Raw genomic sequence first — 24,209 nt, 5'->3', positions numbered from 1 at the left:
GTGAGATATGACAATCGAAAAGTGCTTACCTTGGAATTATCATTCCTCTTACTGATGCTCCTTTTTTTTCTTTTTGAAGAAAAAGCATATGTCTCCGCCAGGAATCGAACATGGGCCCTTTTTAAACGGAAAAAAAGGAGGAACACTAAGAGAAATAATATTTCCAAGCTACACATCCTCTTTTACCTCCTTCGTCATATCTCACACCAAAATTATTTTAAGGAGAAGCCAAAAGGTGTATGTATCGGTGACCTCTCTCTCAAAACATTATATGCATATCCACTCAAACATAACATTAGATACATATATTTACATTATATATATATATATATATATATATATAATATATATATGTTGATAAGGTAGTCCACGTGTTGGCAAGATAAAAAGATAAGTAACAAAGCTGCAACAAAGTTCATGCTGTATTCACCAACGGTTTATTTCTTCACACAAATTTTCGGGCGTCTCGCCGCCCTTTCTCAAGTGTTGATACTGAGAGAACAATAACAAAATTAAGCCATAACAATATATTGCAACCGTGTTACCAAGGATGCGCGCTTTAACGCATCCATGCTAGGCATCCTAACACCCAGCGCGCATCCTGGCAACAGTACAATGTTACGTCATAATGAAATTACAATGAGTATAAAGCATACATGAAAAAACTTGGCACGACTGATACAGAAGTAATTCCTCTGAATACGCAGCTGCGGTGGTAATGTAAAAGCAGTGCATTATTTCTTTCAAAATTCAACATACACATAAATTAACTTTAATTCTAGTGTATAGATAATTTTTACATAATCTGAAATTATCATGATCAATATAAACATTCGATTTTTTTAAATCAAACTGAATCGTCACACTGATGGTTATGCAAAATATGTGCAAGCAGTTTACCATTCCTTTCAAACTTCAGCATACACATACATTAACTTCCAAATTCTGGTGAGTAGATAGTCTTTAAATAATCTGAGACTATAGCATGAATATGAAATACGTGAAAAATCATATTTTTCTTCTTTGATTAAATAGATACGTCACAATACGTCTCGGAGTGGAAAAAAGACTGGTTCCAAGAAATGGTTAAAAGGAGCGTCAGCATTATATCACTCAAGCAATATAATGATAAGATCTATTGCAGCGGGGTAAACGGGAGAACATACAACAATAAGCGGCGCACCTACTTGTAAAAAGTGTAGTTCGTGAGCCATGATAGATCTATGTTCATGCCCTGTCCCTGGAAGCTTCGTGTGCGGATGATTGTTTTTAGTTCTTTCACGTGTCTTTCTTCAAATGCTTCCATGTCCTTGTATAAAATGCAACATTGCAGATCTGTTAGTGTGTGATTTGTTTTGTTGAAGTGTTGTGCGACTGGATGTTGTGTTTGACTTCTAATGATTGTGCTTTTGTGATTGTTGAAACGTTGTCTAAAATTTGTTGTTTCTCCGATGTAGACAGCCAGGGGACATTGCTTGCATGTAAGGCTGTATACTACATTCTTGCTGTTGCAGTCCCCTGACGTCGGATGGAGGGTGTGGCCGGAGCCAAGTGTGATATCTGTATCTGTGATTAGGTGAGCGCATATTTGACATCGTTTGTTTCCACATTTATGATTTCCAGTAGGATTGATTGTTCTGTTGACTCGAGATCGTGTAAGTAAACTCTTCAGGTTGCGTGGCTGTCGTTGTGCATGTAAGGGACGTGCTGTTAACTCGGGAGCTACCGATTGGACTTGTTTGAGAGTAGGCCATTCTTTCCTCACTTCCTTCATGAACTGTTGTGATGTGGTTCCATTTCTTGGAACCAGTCTTTTTTCCACTCCGAGACGTATTGTGACGTATCTATTTAATCAAAGAAGAAAAATATGATTTTTCACGTATTTCATATTCATGCTATAGTCTCAGATTATTTAAAGACTATCTACTCACCAGAATTTGGAAGTTAATGTATGTGTATGCTGAAGTTTGTAAGGAATGGTAAACTGCTTGCACATATTTTGCATAACCATCAGTGTGACGATTCAGTTTGATTTAAAAAAATCGAATGTTTATATTGATCATGATAATTTCAGATTATGTAAAAATTATCTATACACTAGAATTAAAGTTAATTTATGTGTATGTTGAATTTTGAAAGAAATAATGCACTGCTTTTACATTACCACCGCAGCTGCGTATTCAGAGGAATTACTTCTGTATCAGTCGTGCCAAGTTTTTTCATGTATGCTTTATACTCATTGTAATTTCATTATAACGTAACATTGTACTGTTGCCAGGATGCGCGCTGGGTGTTAGGATGCCTAGCATGGATGCGTTAAAGCGCGCATCCTTGGTAACACGGTTGCAATATATTGTTATGGCTTAATTTTGTTATTGTTCTCTCAGTATCAACACTTGAGAAAGGGCGGCGAGACGCCCGAAAATTTGTGTGAAGAAATAAACCGTTGGTGAATACAGCATGAACTTTGTTGCAGCTTTGTTACTTATAATATATATATATATATACATATATATATATATATATATATATATATATATATATATACGTGTTATACCGGTAGCAGACAAAGAACCAAAACACAGGTGCCTAATATGCTCTGCTTTACATGCAGCATTGAGCACTTTTCAATCCTCAACAACTATATATTCCCGACCCAACGGATATGTATATTATGTACATATATATATATATATATATATATATATATCATACGAGCATAAATCATAACTTTTAAACTGTGTGTGTATGACTTGGAAGACAAAAGGCTTTTCCATGATGCCACATTGAGGCATTTTACGAGCATTTTCAATAGTGTTCAAATATGACGCAGTTTTTGGTATATAGCCCGGCCATCAAATAAATAATTTCGCCATTAGGTTGTATCATCCGTATATATATTTCTTTTTTTCAGAGTTGTACTTTGGGTTGCCAAAAATTTGATGAAAGTTTCTTTTTTTCTTTATGGAAGATCCTTTATGGAAGATCCAACGATGATGCTATCAGAACAGCAGCCTTACAGCACACACACTCCACAAGTGAACTCATACGTGTCGCACACAAACGGCTGCACCGCGCTATGGCAAACAAAGACACTCGTGAAAATTCTGAAATAAATAAATCATTGGACAAGGTTATGGATGATAAAATAAGAGCAAGCTCTGAGTTGATTTTCAAAGTAATTACATATTTTGAAAAATGAAGGAGCCATTATTATCATTATTGTTATTATCAATGTTATTATTATTATTATTATTATAATTATCATTATTATCATCATTATCATTATTCATATCATCATTATCATCACCATCTTTATCATTATTATTATCATTGTTATGTTTCTCATCATTTTCATTACAGTATTACCATTGTTGATACTACGGTTTTAAACAAATCCATGACAGGGATGTAGGCCTCTATTACTGGTATTGGATAATAATCTTTTATTATCGCAGCGTGATAGTTAGTCCGCGATGATCGCATCGTGTGAATACGCATCTTCCGAGATGGCGTCATACAACACAGTGCTTGGGAGGTGTGACGGTACCCCGGGGTACCTTATGGGGCATCATGTGTCACGACAGGAAAATGACCAGACATTCGGGGGGCTCACTGGTTACAAAAGCATATAATTAACATCGTAACATATTCAAATGAGACAAACTTAACTAAAGTCTTCTTGTGCATGCCCTATACGCCATAGTTTTTCCCATGTCACGGAAATAATCATGTGTATTTATTTGATTTGATTTTGATTTGATTTGATTTATTGGTTTCTGCATTATCATTACACATGCAGATACATACACATGTCATTCATATTCATCGTTGGTGCCATATATATACATAAATATTACTTGTCAACAAAATAAGTTTCTTCATTGCCTTTACAATATACAGCAATACAGTTTCTTCATCGCCTTTAATTAATTTGTTAATTGAAAGGTATTTATGGAATAACATCCATTGCAGCTCGCAGGCTGAATTGCGGACATCTTACAAGAATCAGCATGAATACATTCAAATACAATGTATAACAAAACATATCGGTGATGCAATGAATAATACCGGAGGGTTTGATTTGCACGCAGCCTTCGTATTTACAATATAGGTCTGCATTATGTATGTAAAAACGACACATGTGTTCCCTGAATATAATACATTGACTGAAATCAGTCGAAGAGGTATAAAAGTTCCACGAGATCAAGCTTAAAATGAGATCGTTATGGCAAAAGTAATTTGGCATGTTGGATCATTCCGATTAAAAAAGAATATATATATATATACGTGTCTATATAGGCCTATTACATGCGAAATACGCTATACATTTTTTACTGTTGATTTCATGGTCAAACGGGAAATTTCGAATAGATTTACTACTATATTATGTGCTTGTCTGATTTTGACAATTCATTGAACCCAACTTAAATCTAGTGTGCAATTGCACTAGATAATCTTTATTATCTTCGGTTCAGATTAACAAAATTAATAGGGAATGTCAGATATACTGAACTATAGGGTGTGTCTATTTTTTGTCTCTCTCTCCCTTTCTCTACCTCTCTCTCTCTCTCTCTCTCTCTCTCTCTCTCACCCTCTCTCTCTTACAGTATGCTGTGTCCAGTGACTAAAACAATAGTTGCATAATGATTTATATGAATGCGATAGCAAAAAAAAAATCCTAAATAGAAGCAGGTGTCGAGTATATATGCGTATGCATTTCATAAAAATCATTGAAATATCGGTATTACTTACTCGTTAGGTCGTACAGGTAAGCCAAAAACCTCCCTTGGTGATTACTATTATAGCATATGAAATTATTTTCTAAATGAACAATAGAAAGCAAAACAATCTGTTTCAATACACCTGCAATGGATTTATTATATAGTCACCTTGTTGTCCCGCTGATATCATTATGGCTATCGACAACTTAACCTGCGTTGAAGATTTCACACTTTGAAAAGCAACAATTTTATTTCCATGAGCGCTTATAAGGGTTCCATTTCTGGATTTTACCTTCACCACACGTCTTTACACATGTAATGCATAAAATACTTTATATATACGTTAATGCCCTGACCAGATATATGTTTATTCAAAATCGTCACATGCTAAAAGAGGTTTTTAATTTATAGGAGTCACACTGTCCAGAAAATGAGCAAAGATGGACACGCGATGAAAGAAATGTTTAAATTCGGCCCCGATCGTGATACAAACTTCGGGTTATTCGTGAAAGCATCTTAAGCCATCTTATCACCGCCGATGGAGTTTTTCAGGATCATGCAGTAAATTCGTGAGCTAAGGAAAAATCTTTGGCAAGCCAAACATTTGCCAGAAATAACCCAAATATTATCTTGCAGAGGTTTATTTTAGGATGATGAAGATTCACATAATATTCGTGTATACCCTTCTAGTGCGGTTGCCGTGTCTGCGTGTATCCTTCTGTAGGCACGCGTATTCGCTTCGGCTGCTGATTGGCTTCTAACCAAGTTCGGGGCCAACTTCAAGCGAAACTGAAAATAACAATTTCGTATAATGGCTATCTTAGGTCAATTTCGACTGGACAGTGTGACGCCACACTTACGCACGCGTCACATTGTTCCGAAGTTTAACAAAGATGGGCACAAGATCAAGACATGTTCAAATTCGGCTCTGATCGTATAAACATCGGTTTATTTGTGATGGCATATCGAAGCCATCATAACTGCCGGTGGAGGTCGCACTTGCAATGTCTTTTGATCAGCCTTTAACGAAGTTCGGGGCTACTTTCGCACGAAATTGAAAACTTTATATATACCGTATGTCCCCCCCCCCCCCACCCCCTTCAAAAAAAAAAAATTACAACGGGACCTTCCGCAATGATAACGTTAAAAATACTGAATCAATTAATATACGATTTCAGGGTATGAAACTATAGGCCTAACTCATTGCCCACATCTTGCAGAAAATCCCATCCGATTTGCTTCAGTGGTCAAATGAGGAGTTTTGTAGACCATGCAAGGAATCCCTCCCCTCCAAGTTCTGTCCATTGTGTTCACACATCGATATGCAGTTCCAAGAGCATCCAAGTGCATGCTGGTACTTGAAAGAATCAGATCAATGGCATGCTTTACAACAATCCACATTTCTCTGTGACCACTCAACCAAATGGAATGGGGTTTTCTGCGAAACAGAGCTAAGATGCTATATTCTAAGACCCTGAAGCAGCATTTAGACAGTTTAATCATATTGGGTGTTATCAATGCGAAAATCCGATTGTATTTTTCTTTTCTTTTTTTTTTTGGGGGGGGGGACATACTGTATATAGATCGTATGACCCTCTTATGTATATTTCGGGACAGTGTGACGCCAGACTAATATCACATATACGAAGGCAAAGACAAAACTAAGCTAAAAAGACCACAGCTAGACAGTCTCATAGTTGAAATAATTCATGTGCAGTTCCCTGATAACCGAAGCATTGATCCTAAGAACCTGAAAGCTTGCATGCAGCTTACCCGACAACGCAATAATAACGCAAGAGAAAATACAAATGTATTCATAATTTTGAAGACGTCGTTGATTTCAGTATAGGAAAAGGCACACATCAACACATCACGCAGGACCTGATATTTCATACAATGAACTCGTATCTAGTCAGTTGCGACAGGTGGTCGGAGGGAAAAAACTGGTTTGGACAAGCATAGAGCTGAAGCAGGTCTTCTTCCCACACCATATCTAGGACGGCATTGCATCGTAGACTGCTGGAGCTGAACCACTGGTAGTCCAGAGTAGCAATGTACAGCCTGGAGCCGTACTCGCTTGGGTCATTGGTGTACATCTTCCGAGGTCGCACTCTGCTGCCCCCACTTGTCCCATTTTCCCCTGGTTCATGGTTCTTTTTAGGAGACCATCCCGCCCCAGAATACTCCTCAAAGCACGAGAAGGATACCTCGTGGCCCTGAAGAGAAATCATACAACAAATTATTGATGGTATCTCCTGGATGGTATTCCTTTCGCGAACACATCAACCATGATAAACAACTATCAATAGAGGTAAATGTAGTCTAAGTGCATATTTTCGCTAATCAGCGCCTCATTAATGGCCACGCCCAGAATTCATTTACACCAAAATGTTTAAAAATTATTTATACGACAAGTGTTAATTCGAGTGATGGAAGGGGTGTTATGCACATTCTTTCACTTCAATTCACATCATACTGCACAGTCAGTTGGGCTTATGAGTCTATAAAGTCGCACCTCCTACCCTATAATGAAAAAGGAAAATGATGACTTTTGGCATTTTCAGGAATAAAAAAAAAAATATGATTTAGGTCTTGAAGGAGGTCTATATAATCCTAAATGAGCAGGTATAGCAATGTTTATATTTACAGTTTAGTTTGATCTTGGGGATTTGGTGACTTTGTTCCACTGACAGAAAAACACATTTCAAATGGTTAATATGAAAAATATTAATGTACAGTACTATTCTTGGCACAATAAACCTACCACATTTACGTTTACTATATATCTAATCAATCAAAATCGGGTTAATCCGAAAGTTAACGACTAACGACTAGGAGTAGTAATTCTAATGAAATACTAGCTTTGCACAAATCATTATAACAATTCAACACGAAAGCATAGCTATACGTTTCTATCATATGTTATGTTGTGTATTTTGGGTAGTTTGACGCAATTGACGCAACAAATCAATACACAAATCTACAAGCCCGCCAAATCCCTCGCCCTAAACTTTTTGACCAAAAACAAAAAGAAAACAAAATAAAAACAAAACAATACTAAACAAAACGGACGCCTTGGAAAGAACCCCATTCGTTCTAACATACTGCAATGCCATTGCCAAACTACCCAAAATTCTCAAACAGGGAACAAAATCCGGACGAATCAGCATCACTGTACAAAGAGATAGAAGTTTGCCAACCGACTCCCTCGCATTCGCCGCGACCATTGAGCTATGCAGTACTGGGCTCACACCTGTAAATAAAATGGACTGTCCCAGACCCCTTCACAAATTCGTACCAAAGATACCAAAATAAATGAAGAAAAAAATTAATTAAAAATCAGTGATGTAGTTTGGCAAAAAACTGAAAAGCTGTAGATATTGAGTATGAATTCCTCTACAAACTGCATTTTGGTTGGAAGATGAAAGCTTTTCTGATGGAATTTGAGGGGACTATATTTCATTGGGTACGTGTACGGAAAATAGGTGATTTTTTGAGTGACAAGAACTCGTAGTCTGGCTTTGCGGACCCCTGGACAGAATTAGAGCAGAACATCCCACCCTGGCAATCTGATGGATGAAAGGTAATATCTCACTTATTCAGGTTAGTGAAGATGAAGAATTTTCTCCCAGCTATTTTACAGAATTGTTTGAAATTTGAATTTTAACACACGTCTCTATGGGGAATTATTTACCCGTGTGAGCCCTACTATGACACTGAGCTGACCCCAAAACTGACTTTCTAACAACCCCAACCACAAACAATTTTCTATAATGTAAAGCCAAACGCTGCATGCTCCATGGCTTTCGCTCTAAAGCAGTGTCAATGGCGAAGAATTCCCTATTAGATACAAAATACATTGCAAATCGGACGGGATCACTGATTATCTGTGCACACACACACACACACACACACACACACACACAAATACCCGTTTGTAGTTAGGGGACCGTTTCATCACATTAGACCGCATCTGTTCTATTGATTATCATTGAGTTCTGTCTGATATAATGGAGACAAGGGTAATGTTCAGCGCCACGAAGATAGGTGTTATGGTTCACATCTGACTATGAAAACCAAAAATCTATGATATACTATGTTCTATAATTGACTATGAGCAGGCAAAATAAAGTAATATAATGTAATTTGTTAACACCTTTCGAAATTTAAGTATTGTTTGCTGCACTCCCATCGTATGATAAGCAACATCAGTGATGATCCCGCATCACATTGTAACACTTTAGTCAAAAGATTATGAGTCCCTTTATGATAGAACATCCCTGTGATATACAGGACGGCTATAAGAACCCAACGATTATTATCTATTCCAGGAGCAATATAATAAAGTACGTTCGATGTACCTTGCAACGTAGTCACTACAAGGAATTTGAATTTGTTTAGCATGATAGACATCATAAGAGGTAACATTAGATTATGTTTATGCGTTGAAGTATTATTGATTTCTGCAAAGGTAATATTTCAGAAGTATATCACTCATATCACATAGATATTTAACAGAATAGATGATATTGTACTGTACGATGCAACCTGTATTGCACTTATTATGACACATTTACAAGTGTCATTTAGACTACGATTGTAATATCGTTCTCTTGGTAGAAACTGATGAAGGTCAGTGGTTTGATTTACGTTATAGCAAGACCTGGGAGAAACGTCCGCATCAAACTAACGTCATTTCATTCACATACATTTGTATGATGTAGATTTACATTATGCTACAAGAGACAAGTTCACATTATTCCTATCATGTCTGCATGCGTGCGGGTGAGTCTACAGATGATGAGGAATACATACGAGGTGGGTCTATAGCCATCAGCAATATCTAACATTACTTGATATTAGAAATTTAGAGAATGAAAGAGAGGGGGCCATTAGAGATATTATTTCAAAGTGTAAATATATACTCTGCAATGACTGAGCTGTTTCTTTTTGTATGTGTGAAGGTGTAGGCCTATACGTAGGGTGGGGGGCGCTTCGGCTTTTGTATCAAACAAAAAGAAGAAAAAGAAGAAAACAAAGGAAAAAAATCAAGAAGAAAGAATATCACTCATATCACATAGATATTCAACAGAATGAATAATCATAATTACATATATTCCCTCATTAACTGATTTGTGTTACCGACTTCTGCTATGCATGATATTTATGTAATCTCACCAAGACTGCCTTGTAGGCACTTTGAAGGCTGGTTGAAGGATGCTGGAAACACCACGGCAAGACATCAAGAAGGCTCTGGGAAAACAGACAAACGGGAGTGCAGAGTTCAGGTCACGTCAAACTCCCCTACAGTTAACTTTGTATGCATTCGCTGTAAGAAATTTGTGCCATTGCATCTAAAGAAACGAATAAGAGAACGGCCTTAGAATGTACTATAAGCAGTCAAAACCAATTAATCGTTTCAGATAAACTGTACAGTACTGGTTGAGGTAAGGGATTCATGTTTTGAACATTTCTAAGTGAGATAATGAGAAACCTCTTATGAAATATGAAAGAGCATGTAATTTTAAGAAGGATTCAATGTTTATTTGATGAAAATTGGTTTTGAAATGGCTGAGATATAAAAAAGTGATAATAATAAAAGGCGACAGGCCATAACTTTATTAGGATCTCTTTGTTTCACCTTGTTTTTGGATATCTCATCTATTTCAAAACCGATTTTCATCAAATAAACGTTTGATACCTCTTAGAATTGCATGCTCTTTGACATCATTCTCATAGAGTGGTTTCTGAATATCTCGCTAAATCCTCACCTCGACCAGAACTGTACACACCCTTTAAAGATAACTTATAGATCATCGGAATCCGCCCCCTCCGGTTTTAGCATAGCCAAAAAAGCCCGGCCTGATTAGGGTTAAAGGAGAGCTCCGGATGATTACATATGAACAACTATGAATTTGTTATACCGAGTACAGAGTTTCAGAATTTATAGTAATTGGGTTGAGGAATTAGAATGTTTTCAAAATTTACAACAATTGCAATGAACAAGGATGATGACATGGCAGCCTCACCATAAGAATACATGAGTTGGGGCTCAAGGAAGCAGAACAAAAGAAGATGGCATGCATACATTCTACACAGGTGAACTTGTTAAACAGGTGGTATTGTAATGGAATTACACTGCTACATTTCTGAAATGCATGAGGCTCCTATGTCATCAAGACTGTTCAGTGTAATTTGTTTAAAATTTTTCAGAGTATTGTTTCTCTGCTTAAGGACCACAATAAATTCCTCAAATCTATACATGGAGCTGTCGATTTATGTACTACATGATGTGAGATTATGAAAATCGTCTGGAATGCCTCTTAAAAAAAAAGAATGAAGCGATAGGTCATGAGATTGGTAGGCCCTGGGGTGACGTCACGCAAGTACTGCTCTTCATTGTACACAGACGAAAGCACGCACATCATTTTCATCTCTGAGGAACAGCTACAGTAGGTCAAATGATTTTTATTTTTAGGGAGGGGGTATATATTTTGTCCTTGATTCATACGGTCCACTGTGAAAAAGATATATTTTGTGCAATTCTTTTTACGTTTTTTTATAACATCGTACTACCACTGTGACATTGCAGGGTTTTCATCTAGAAAGGGCAGAACAAAGGAATCAACAAAAAACAATCATTTTTTTTTTGAACGGGTTGTCTGATTATGTTTTAATACCACAACTAATTCTTTCATCATAGTCTGCAGCGAAATTGTTTTTATAGTCTTATAGAACATCATAACATTGGTTTGAAAAGCTATTCAGTGGAAGGAACGAAACCGACTGATTATTTTTTTTTCTTTAAAATTACCTAGCTCATGAGCATGACACATTATGTATTCCCATATGTTTGATGCAAGGATTTGTTATTTTTTCTGACCTTCATTACTACTGTTACTTAAAGGAGACCTCCGGATGATTTTCATATTTTCATATTTAAACAACGATAAAACATCAATACTGAATTCTGAGTTTCAGAATTTATAGTGACTGGGATGTGGAATAAAAATGTTTTCAAAATTTATAACAAATTGCAATGAACAAGGATGATGACATGGCAGCCTCACCATAAGAATGTATGAGTTCGGATTCAAGGAAACAGAACAAAAGAAGAAGGAATGCATGCATCATACACAGGTGAGCTTGTCAAGCAAGCAGTATTGTAATGTGAGGCTCCTATGTCATCAACACTGTTCAATGTTATTTGTTTAAGATTTTTCAGAGTATTGATTTTTCTACTCAAAGACCACAGTAAATTCCACAAATCAATACATGGAGCTGTCGATTTATGTACTTCATGATGTGAAGTTTTGAAAATCGTCTGGAATGTCCCTTTAATGATGTCACAACTTAATACATCAATAACATATCGCACATTGAGTAGGCCCTATTGTTATCCAAGTCACAACTATTAAAAAGTACGTTAATGGAGAAATAATCAATGACGTGTAATTGAAGGCTATAGTGAACGCCCAAAGGAATGAATAACTGCAATGTTGGTATCTTTAAGCCAGGCTGACACTTGCACGATTCTGTGGCACGCATTGGCACGACTCGAGTCGTGCCAGTGCGCAAACTAGTCGTAAACTGGCGTGAAGTGTGCGTAGACCCGTCGTGACCTGCGTGCCATGTCGGGACGAGAATTTTGAATTGTTCAAAATTTTGGTCACGACTTGCCACGACAAAATCGTGGCCAAAAGTCGTGCAAGTGTCAGCCTGGCTTTACTTGCAAATCATGGCTCCATTTCAGGCGTTGAATGCGAGTCTTATATTTGCGTATGCCGGACTAGAACAAGTCAATGGGGTTTCACATGACCCGTGCCAGTAGAAATAGCATAGTGTAGGCCTTATATAGAGTCTTTTTTCGCAGTTTCTGAGCTGTATTTATTTCCTCTCTTTGACCCGAATTCGTTAAGGTGACACAAGTGGAACCATGGTTTAAACCATGGACACTTTGTATGGAGCGCCAAGTGTCGCATGGCCTATTTCGTTACGAAATCAGTCATTTCGTCGACAAAATGACCATTTCGTCGACGAAATGTTCATTATTTGTTTGGTTCATTTTGTTAACGAAATGACTGATTTCGTAACGAAATAGTCCATGCGACACTTAGCGCTCCATACAAATTGTCCATGGTTAAGGGCTCACACCTGTATATGAAATGGAATGTCCCTGACCGCTTCACAAAATCGTACCAAAGATACCAAGATAAATGAAAAAAAAGAACAATTAAAGATCAGAAATGCAGTTTGGCAAAAAACTGAATAGCTGCAGATATTAAGTATGAATTCCTCGACAAACTGCATTTTGGTTGAAAGATGAAACCTTTTCTCATGGAATTTGAAGGGACTATATTGGGTGCATGTACAGAAAATAGGCGATTTTTTTTTTTTTTGTGAAAAGAACTCGTACAGAGTTTGAACTGAAGAACCCGCCTTGAAAATTTGATGGATGAAAGGGTATATTTCACTTATCCAGGTTAGTGAAGATGAAATACCTAATTTCTCCCAGCTATTTTACAGATTTTTTTTTCTAATTTTGAATTTTAACGCACATCTATATGGGAAAATTTACCCGTGTGAGCCCTTTAAACCATGGTTTTTATTGTACCACCTTCGTGAATTCGGGCCTTACTATCTACAGCGTAAACGAGTATGAGTGTGTACACAGGGGCCATGTATGGGGAGGGGAGGGACGGACACACACACACACAACAAAAACCCAACGCAACACAACGAATATCAGAGGCTTCGGCTGATGATATTTATTATTGTCAATCAACCTTCCGCGACCTCTGTATGGTACTTGAATTGTGTGTGTATTGTGTCCATGCGATATCTATTTCTACTGGCGATCGATCAACAAAAGAACTGCGTGGTAGCTCTATGGATCAACCAGGGAGGTGCTGTAAGATCAACAATGCACACGTAGGCCTATAAACTGGTTATTGTGCTAAGCTATGTGATTTCTTCATAATACAGTTGGCATACTATGTACGACCAGGGAGCTGTTGTAGCGCCATGGTACAACAAACTCTGCGTACATTGTGCTGCCATTGAAAAACGAGTTTGTTTGCTTTCTTTGAAGAAGCTTTTCTGCAGTTACTTTAAAATAAATATTAACAATGATAGTGTGATATATAAAAAGTAAAATGATCAGATCGTTAAGAAATTACACAGTTAACGATATTCAATACAAGTAAAAATAAAATGATGTAAATGGTGTAAAATTGGACACAAAAATAAAATCGTACGGTATTATGAGTGAGCTGAGTGCGAATCTGGATGATGCAACTTTTACATTCTTGAGGATTAAGATACTCATGATGGCCACCAAAAAACTGAAATTCCCATTTCCTTTGCAACGGTGAAAAATTGGAAAATTTGAAGGTCTCAACCTTTTTCGGAGGTGCTGAATCCGAATCTGGATTAAGCAACTCCGTGAGTTTTTGAGATATCCAAAATGGCCGTCGAAATCTAAATTTTGAAATAGGTATTTCCTTATAAAATTTGAATGAATTGGAAATGAATTGATGGTTTTCCCTTTTTCGAGGGTGCTGAATCCGAATCAGGTTGATACAAGTCTTGCATTGTTGAGATTTTTGAGATATTGAAGATGGCGGCCAAAAACCTCAAGGATGCAAGAGTTTCATCATCCAGATTCGGATTCAGCTCCCTCGAAATAGGGTGAAACCATCGAAAAACATTGGGTGGACGGTAAAACAAGGTTAGGCCCAAAATTTGACTTTGGCACCCGGACTAATATGAAACTAGACAAACAGTATTCTCGGCTTGAAGTGAAGTTAGGAAATTCTTTTTTCAGCAGTATAAAGCTGTCGATTTATGGAATAGTTTTCCTGAATATGTCAACTCAGCAACCATAGTTTTAATGATAGATTAGACAAATACTGGTCTAAAACCATGATTAGCTTAATGAACCATTTGGCCTATTATTTTGCTCATACACCTTTGTCCTTTCCCACACACTCAACTTGACAAGTCCCCAGAAAATGTATAGACATGGGGATTGAAGCTTTGATCGATGAACGGGCATTGTACTAAATCATCGTTGGATTAGAAAGAAGGATTCACGTGATTTAATTCATTATCTGATACCATATTACAGTAATTTGTTGTTAGAAATTAATTAGAATCATTTCGTTTGGAACTAATTACTAATCAGTCTATTGCGGTAGATTGTTCTCTAAACATTGAAAATGCCAGTTTGCTTCAGGTACATACGAGCACAAACACCATTATGCCATTAAAAGCAACAACAAAGCAAACAAAATAATTTGCTTTGATCACCCGATGCACGCTTGAAAACGAGAAGCCCAAACAAAGATGCTATCTTGGGTGTTTGTTTTTATTTTAATGAGTGCTTGTTGACTGCAAAACTAAGAATGGCTTAATATCAGTTTAAAGCCCGTGGACTTACCAAATCTACTATACATAATGCATGTGTAATATAATTTTCAATTTCCAGCCTTAGGGGGATGTGTCAAAGAAAGTAGTTCAGTGGAATTTTTATTAATAAAAAAGCACGAATTTTAATTTTGTCAGACGGTGCAAATTATACTTTGCTATACATCATATCATATTCATACATTATATTAATATGTATTTTTAAACTATTATATAATTACATCAAAATTCAAATCCGAATTTGCTCGAAAATGAGTGTTTTATCATTGGTTTCAAAATTGTAATAGGACATTAAAAAATGCTATGAAGAAGAAAAATATAAAAACCTACACACACGCTAAGTCCTATGTTTTAGTCATATCCAAATATAGGCCTATCGGGTTTTCTTATCAACAGGTAATTGGATGAAAGATTAGTTTCCCAAGGGCACAGATACGACCGTTAGGAAAATGTAGAGAGAAATTTACAAAATGTCTTTTTTTTTAAGAGTGTACATTTCCTCGATTTGCCACTTATTCCCCTACCTTCAGAAAGAGGCATGCCAAGTGTTTTTTTTTTATTATGCGATAAAAGTGAAAATATGTTGAATTTTCTTTATGGTTTCTGTATATCGTTCTACACATGTGACATCACAAACTTTAGTAGTCTTCTCATCCAGCAGTGACTAAGCAGAAACGTCAAAAATTCATAACTTTTGAACAGATTGTCCGATTTTCCTCAAACTCTCACTGATGTGTTCTACTAATATTGCTGCATTCACTCAATCCACATGTCTATCAAGGTGGATTTGTCCTTTAATAAAAAGCTGTCGGAACAAAAAACAAACCACTATACACTTTGTTCATGAAATTCATGTAATACATTATATATACACGTGTGTGTGTGTGTGTGTCTGTGTGTTGTGTCTGTGTGTGCGTGCGTGCGTGTCTATGTCTATTCCATGTTGGCATTTTGAGAAAACCAATGATCACATCGTCATTCATAGACGCTGCTTTCGTTCATCCTGACAATTTCCAAAATAGTGATAAAAAGTTCCAAATGAGTTTAAAGTATCAAAAGATAGCCATATGTTTGGTTTACGAACACAATTGTACCCACAGGCAGCTGAAGCTTTATCGTTTCTAAAATAACCTTCTGCTGAGGTGATAAGTGTAAAATCATTTATTGAATGTGGATCTTGTCTTTGACACAGTTTGAAAAAATGCAAGTCCAATTCGAGGACAATGCAAGTGATCTTTAAAACCAATATGTAAATCATTCTACTCTCTCTCTCTCTCTCTCTCTCCCTCTCTCTCTCTTCTCTTTCTCACTCTCTTTACACTTTATATACCTCGTTTAGTTCATCATTCTCAGTCGTGTATTCCCTAACGAGCTTCTCTCCATCGACGTTTAGTTTCCCATCATGCAACAGTTGATATCCGGTCATATTTGGCTCCTGGTTGAAGTCACCACACAGGATATGAGGCTGGTGGATACCTCCAGCGAACTCAATAAGAGCGTTGATGGCAAGACCAGCCTGCATGTTGACAAAGATAGCAATATGATAGCTATTAGCACTATTCCTCGCAGTCTGTCCTTGAACTTTGTCTGCGCTTTGATTTTCTTTTTCAGAATGGAAAATTACCAACTATTAACTCAGCATTACAGTTAAATGCCCAAAGTCAAATCCGTTATTACTCTGGTCAAAATTTTTGACTCACTCTAATGTATGGCTTTCTATACATTATGTTTATACCTCTGCTCTATTTCTTAAGCACTTTAACGTTCCCAGTTTGACAAATTCTATAATTTGTAAGTTTACAAATTGTAAATTTACAAATTCTATAATTTGTAAGTAATTTCACTTCGTAGGTTGAATGGATGAAAGGTGACATATTTAGCCTTGTCTATTAACACTTAAGTTTGAAATAATAATCCTCACAATCGTCTCACCTGTCACATAACGATTGAGTACCACATTCAGTGACAGTATATCCCAGGAATCTGGCATACTTTGTAAGCATTAAGATTATAAGAATCAAGTCTAACTTGTGTTCTTCACATTTTTTCTGAGGCTTTACCTCTTAAAACATAATACAAATTTGTCTAGATGCTTCTTATCACACGCCAAAAAAAAGTGAAAGCAAAAAGAAACAAAAAGTAATCACAGAATGGAATACAAACTCCTTGCAAATTACATTTCACTCTGATAATTTAGGCAGTCGGTTTAAAAACAGTATTATGCGGATAGCTCGGATTTTTTTAACATCTGAAAATGTTATAACTCTATATAATGCATTTATTAGCGATTACTCCTTAATGGAGAGTTACAGAAAAAAGAAATGTACTCCTAGCTGCATCATTCACTCCCCACAATACAGAACCCACCCATCCCCCCCCCCAAAAAAAAAGACCCTTACAGTATTCAGTCAAAAGAAATAGTGAAGGAAAATAGCCTCCTATATTACACCTGTAAAGAAATGATGTCCATGTTCTTGAAGTCATCAAACAAGAGATGCGTATTCCCAATTGAGACGATCCGTTTGGTGCATGCATCTTGAAGCTTGGTAAGAATCACCAGATGCTCACGATCAGTGTAGGCAAGCACTCTTTCTTGCAAAGATTGGGACAGGTTCGCCTTTTGACATTCCTTGGATCAAAAACCAGCAGGATAATCTATTTTTGGTTATGCTGCTAATTGCAATCCAACTTTGTTCCGCCCTCTCAGTTGGCAACGGTATATGACTTGCTTAAAAAAATGTTGAAGCATGATACTCTCGCCTTTCAAAGACGCTTGCATCTGAGGTAGCAATCTACGTATGTAATCAAAATAATTTAATTATTGCACAACATTTTTCCTACAGACAAAAGTGAAGCCTATATTGAAGCCTATTTTTCAACCTTATAGTGTCACGTAGAAACCCAAAGGTGCATTTTCTTATGATTCTTGAAAATATTCGTCACTGTTTATACTTATGACTATAAAATAGCAAACTTTGTGCACAAAAAAGCACTGCATTGTCGCAATTGGCATAAGGGAAACGTTCACAGATAGCGTGGCTTCTGTGAAACAACATTTGTCATGCATGGTAAATTAATGATGATATCATGGCTGAAATCCAACATGCTTACAGAATCCACTTTGACATGTCCAGCAGAGTGATGGTCGTTACCCCAACCCCTCTTCCTCTAAATACGTATGTGAGGACCATTATTTTTGATAGCTTGAACACGATCACCTCTCACCTTTAAGGAGACACAACACCACAAGGAGTATACTGTATTCAAACAAGGCGAAAGGAAACTTAAAACTGTAGGTTTATGGTGTTGTTTGTGTATCTTTTTCAAAGTTTTAGCTCCGAGAGACTCATGAGCCGATGTGTCATGCTATCGTTACATAGAATTTGGTGAAAAAAGGGGGGGGGGGGCTTTAAGAAGATATTTATTTATCCTGCTATAATCGACATTCCATTCCTTATATACACACTTTCTATGTATGCGACCGGAAGCAAACTTTTTCTGATTAGACGTAATTTTCCCGGAGAAAACGGCATTATTTAGTAAACCAATGTTTGACAGAGATATTTTTCCCATTTGTTTGCCTATACACTTACAGACGAAATGCCTATATACACTTAAATATATCTGCACAATTTCCATGCAGTACATCACCAATTCAAGGTTAACGCACCTGCTTTACCAGCTCATAAAATAGCACGAAACGCTCTTCCACCTTGTGAAATCGCTCCCTCTGGTAACGCCCTTCACTTTACAAAAGAAGGAGCCAAGGTAACCTAGGGTGGCCATTGCTGGATTAAGTCGTCCATTAAAGTAATCGATCCCCACCTGTACAGAAGTTTCAACCTTCTTAATAATACGTGGAATAAAAGAACAAAACTCGTGCATACAATGTCAACAGCCTATAATCTAAATCACAGTTTCAAACAATTCTTTCTTCATTCTGACAACCCAATCTTCCACCCCATCCCCCCCCCCCCCCAAAAAAAAAAACACCACATAGATTATTTCAGAGAGGAAACGCAATGCTTGTGGTTAAAGATTTTGATTACCTAGACTGTTTTTTTGTCTTTGACTGAATTGAGCAATCGTGCAGTCCTATAAGAAAGGTGTACACAGGATAATGCACAAATAAGTGGACATATCATGGAGGCTCGTTATTCCGAAGATTCTCTTTTCCGAAGGCTCGTTAATCCAAAAATCAGGTGTTCGTTATTCCTAAGGTTCGTTTATCCAAAAATGAAATAAAGTTCGTAATTCAAGGAATGAAATAAACTTGATTTAGTGGGGTAGTGACAAAATGCCGTGTTGTTGTACAAGTTACAGAAAAATGGTAGGATGTTACGCAATGAAAATTGAATGAAACACATACACAGACATACACACAAACAAACAAACACACATGATATACATATACTTACTGACGAAATAGAAGGCAACCTTAATTTGTCATATTGTTCTTGGTGCCAAAAAGTGAAGTATTTTTCTCCTCCGTATATGCAACCCTTCATCTTCTTCTACATCATCATTAGCATGAGCCATTCTTCACCACAAACTATTCAAGTTTAGGAATAATGAACCTCATTATATTTTGGGGATTTACAAAACTCATTTCATTTTCGGATTAACGAACCGTATTGCATTTTCGGTTAAATTTACCTTATAATTTGGGTTGATGAATATTGGGAATACAGCAACGAACCGTCGAAAGAAAGCCACGTTAATGTTCGGATTAACGAACCCCTTTTTATTTTAGGTTAACAAACTTCTTTATAGGTATGGGAAATTTGTGTCTTCCACGGAAATAAGCACCTTCGAATGTTATAACGAACCTGTTATTTCATTTTTGGATTAACGAACCTTCGAAATAACGAATGTTATTTCATTTTTGGTTCAAAGAACCTTCGAAACAACGAATTTTATTTCATTTTTGGATTAACGAACCTTCGAAATAACGCATGTTATTTCATTTTGGGATTAACGAACCTTCGAAACAACGAATGTTATTTCATTTTTGGATTAACAACCTTCGAAATAACGAATGTTATTTCATTTTTGGTTCAAAGAACCTTCGAAACAACGAATTTTATTTCATTTTTGGATTAACGAACCTTCGAAATAACGCATGTTATTTCATTTTGGGATTAACGAACCTTCGAAACAACGAATGTTATTTCATTTTTGGATTAACAAACTTTCGAAATAACGAATGTTAATTCATTTTTGGTTTAACGAACCTTCGAAACAACTAATGTTATTTCATTTTTGGACTAACAAACCTTCGAAATAACGAATGTTATTTCATTTTTGGATTAGCGAACCTTCGAAATAAAGAACATCACGTGACAGATAAAACCGAGGAGTGTGGGAGTTAAATCTGTGATTTAGAATTGAATAAAAAAGAATCGTTACTTTGTAAAATATTATGAAAAATACCCTCCCTCCCCCCCCCCCCCTCCAAAAAAAAAAGAACAAACAAACTTACACTGAGATGGGGATTTTAATGAGCTTTCCAATTTTACTGTCAATGAAAAAAAAAACAACTTAAGAACATTGTCATTCGACCATTTCAATTTTACCATTTTATTGTTCAGGTTTGGCAGAAATTCGGTGATTTTCTATTCAAGTGTATAATGAGCAATTTTGTAATCATCACCCTTCTTCAAAGGTTCATACGGAAGCATTGAAGGAATTATGAAACCCAAATAAGTGTACATCGAGTGAATGCAGCAAAATTAGTCGAATACATCAGCAATGTTCAGGAAACTCGTACGATCCTTTGAAAAGTTGTAAGTTTCAGTACAGTCATCGCTGGGTGAACAGACTATAGTATACAATGTACTAAAGTTCCTTGCGTCACAAAAATGGAAGACGATGTAAAGAGAATATATAGAAAATTCAACAAAATTCATTCTTCATAGAAAGTACACATTCTCTCGAATGAAACTGACACAATAATTATAGTTCGATATTCTCCTCCCTGCTTGCTGGATGAGGTAAGTCAGTACCTTTTTATTGTGCTAGAAAAGTGAAAATATTTTGAATTTCCTCTTTCTTTATATCTTGAAAACGTTACAAAGCGTCCTGGTCTTCTCGTGCAACCATGACTGCATCAACACTTCAAGAATTCATATTATGATTTTTTTTTTCAAAGGATTGGTCGATTTCCTTCAAACGTCAGTGATTTGTTGTTGCATACCCTACATTCAGAGTTTCAGACATAATTATGCATGTATTTGTGATTAATTCTTTAGTGTCATTTTTCTTGACAACATTGCGAGATATGTCACCTTGTCAAGTCAATTTGATATATATCCATATTGTTCGTTTGCTTGATTTCATTTCCACCCGTACGAGACAAGACGGCTGGATCGCTGATATTAAAGGGTGTGACAGTTCTGGTCGAGGTGAGGATTTGGTTTTTTTAACGTTTTGCGAGATATTCAGAAACCACTCTATGAGATGTCAAAGAGCATGCAATTCTAAGAGGTATCAAAAGTTTATTTGATGAAAATCGGAAATCCCAAAACAAGGTGAAACAAAGAGATCCTAATAAAAGGCGTGGCCTATCGCATTTTATGATTATCACTTTTTGGATATCTCAGCCATTTGAAAACCAATTTCATCAAATAATCGTTGAATCCTTCTTAAAATGCTCCTTCATATTTCATAAGAGGTTTCTCATTATCTCACTTAGGAATGTTCAAAACATAAATCCCCACCTCAACCAGTACTGTACAGTCCCTTTAAACTGCATTATCGTACTGCTGATGGTCTTCCCTTAGCCTTTTGACAAGGCATCGTGTCAACAGAGTGGACATTTTACATCTCGCCATGATATGTTGGGGAAGTCGACATGGTAAGATATTTTGTCGCCATGACGACATAATCCTTTTTTGGAAGTTGATTTGGTAAGATATCCATGTCACCATGGCGAAATGAACTTTATTCGTGAAGTCGACTTGTCAATTACAAGCATGTCACCATATTTACATAAAACTTTGTGGGGGGAATAGATTACTGATAAGATTTTTTTCGTCATTTATGACGACAAGATTTTTTTTTTCCTCATGAAGTCAACTCGCAAGATATTGTGGTCTATTTCAACAAAACGACATAATATTTTTGGAAGAACATTAACCCTGTAAGATAACTCATCTCGCTTTGTCGACTAACAAAGGTTGAATATAATGATAAGTCAAATATCTTTACATGTCGACTTGATAAGAAGAAATATCTCGCCAGGTTGTCAATTCATTAAAATTGTTAACTCTTCAGGCCAGAAAATACACAACCAGACCCGAGTTGGTTTTCTAGTTATAACCGGGTATCAAACTTTACCATCTCTGGCGCATCCATACCTCTTGAAAGCAAATGACATCAGGTTTATGGTAACGGATTTCTGCCATAAGCTGGCGATGCCTGTCGGCCATCTTGAAGCAATCCCTCGGACAGTATGGATACCAATCTTCCTTCACATGGCAGTCGGCTAGAATGTTGTAGTTCATGACTGTGAAAGAATCTAGGTTGTCCACGCTGTTTCCAATTTGACAACTATCGGTCCAGACCCAATCTCTGCGCAGTTTAATGTCAATTTCGCTGTTCATGCTGTTTGAAATTCCTGTGTCCTGTTGGAGGAAAAATATATCTATATAATTCTACATCATTACTGCTTTCAGTTAAATTTTTGAGCTAGAACATTGGCCCGGGTAATAGGCCCTACAACATCGACATTGAGATTATCTCGGATTTTATTCAACTTTCGAATGACAGCATCTTAACTGACTACAGTGTATAAGGTTACAGCTATGACACTGTCATTGACGTGTCTAGGCCATGGAGACGAGTGTTTGCGGTTCAAAAGTCGATTGAAGACTTTGACAAGTTTCTTTCTTGTTGCTATCTTCCCAGTCTTCGATAACTTGTAAATTTGTATTTCTACTCCGCAATTTAGTCTCTCGGTTGCCAAGGCAGTAATTTTTTTAAACCAGATTGTTTGATTGTATCAATGAATGAAATATACGTACAATACACATTGGATGTACTACTGCACACCCAGGGATACACACACAGTTATACCTGCGTTCTTGACACACAAAGAAAAAAAAAACGTCAAAAAAAAAAAGGTCAACGTTTATATGCTGTATTAGTTGCGTCTCAAAAAGGTGTTCCTGGAAAACTGCATTTTTACACACATACATAATGCAAAAAGGAATTGGTTACACATGTTTTATTTGGAAAAGCCAAATTTCACTCAAATGTCTCCCGATGGATAGAGCTCTTTGTAAAGAGAATTTTTACACACTGTTCTCCTGACGGAGTGATTGTGATAATACTAGTAAAGCATAAGCGTCATTTACATGCACCCGAACAATAAATATGGCTGCATTACCACCGAACGTTTAGGAGTCGAAAAGAAAAAACTGCTGAACCCTGAACAGAGTAGGGCCTATAACGTGCCTAAGTTCGGTACACATAACGGTTTTCGCGCTATAGTTCCAAAATAGATGAAGTCTTGTGTGTATCTTTTGGAACATTGTGTGTCAATAAAATGACATTCTAAATGCATATTTAAGATATAAAAATCATAGAAGAAATTTTGCCCCAAAAATGGTTTTTATGTTACCTTCTTTGGTGCCATGATTGGTGTACAGCGCGTCCTTGATTGATACACACCCAATGTCATGATTTGTATGCGCTGTATAGTACAACTCATAAGAATCATGTAGCTGTACCAATCAGCCAATCATGGCGCAGCGCTGTCCGGAGGCACTGCTGACAATAAACGTTTTATGTAAATATCTCTGTGAGCTCACTAGTCATCAGTAATCTGGCTGCTGTTGACTGAACATTTTATGATACGACCAACTTCACTTGCACAAAAGATGACTACTAGTATTCACCATTCAGTGCGCAACAACTGGTAAATAGCGGTCTAACATGAAGACCGCGTCTCTTAACTCGCCTGCTAATTTCCAGCTTGAAATCTATAGTTTGGCAGATGTCATGAAGATCAAAAACTTTTTGTGAAGCTTTACTGGTCTTTGCTGACCTGTTTAC

General features: G+C 36.7%; 1 pseudogene; it reads right to left on the bottom strand.

Moving 5' to 3' along the window:
- Nucleotides 1-6,613: 6,613 nt before the first annotated feature.
- On the bottom strand, nucleotides 6,614-22,756 carry LOC139745120 (uncharacterized; annotated as a pseudogene).
- Nucleotides 22,757-24,209: the final 1,453 nt, after the last annotated feature.

Source organism: Diadema antillarum, unplaced genomic scaffold (genome assembly GCF_040938485.1).
Source record: "Diadema antillarum isolate AM-2024a unplaced genomic scaffold, OU_Dant_1.0 seq00001234_RagTag, whole genome shotgun sequence".
Taxonomy (NCBI): domain Eukaryota; kingdom Metazoa; phylum Echinodermata; class Echinoidea; order Diadematoida; family Diadematidae; genus Diadema; species Diadema antillarum.
This window is presented reverse-complemented; position numbering and strand designations above follow the sequence as displayed.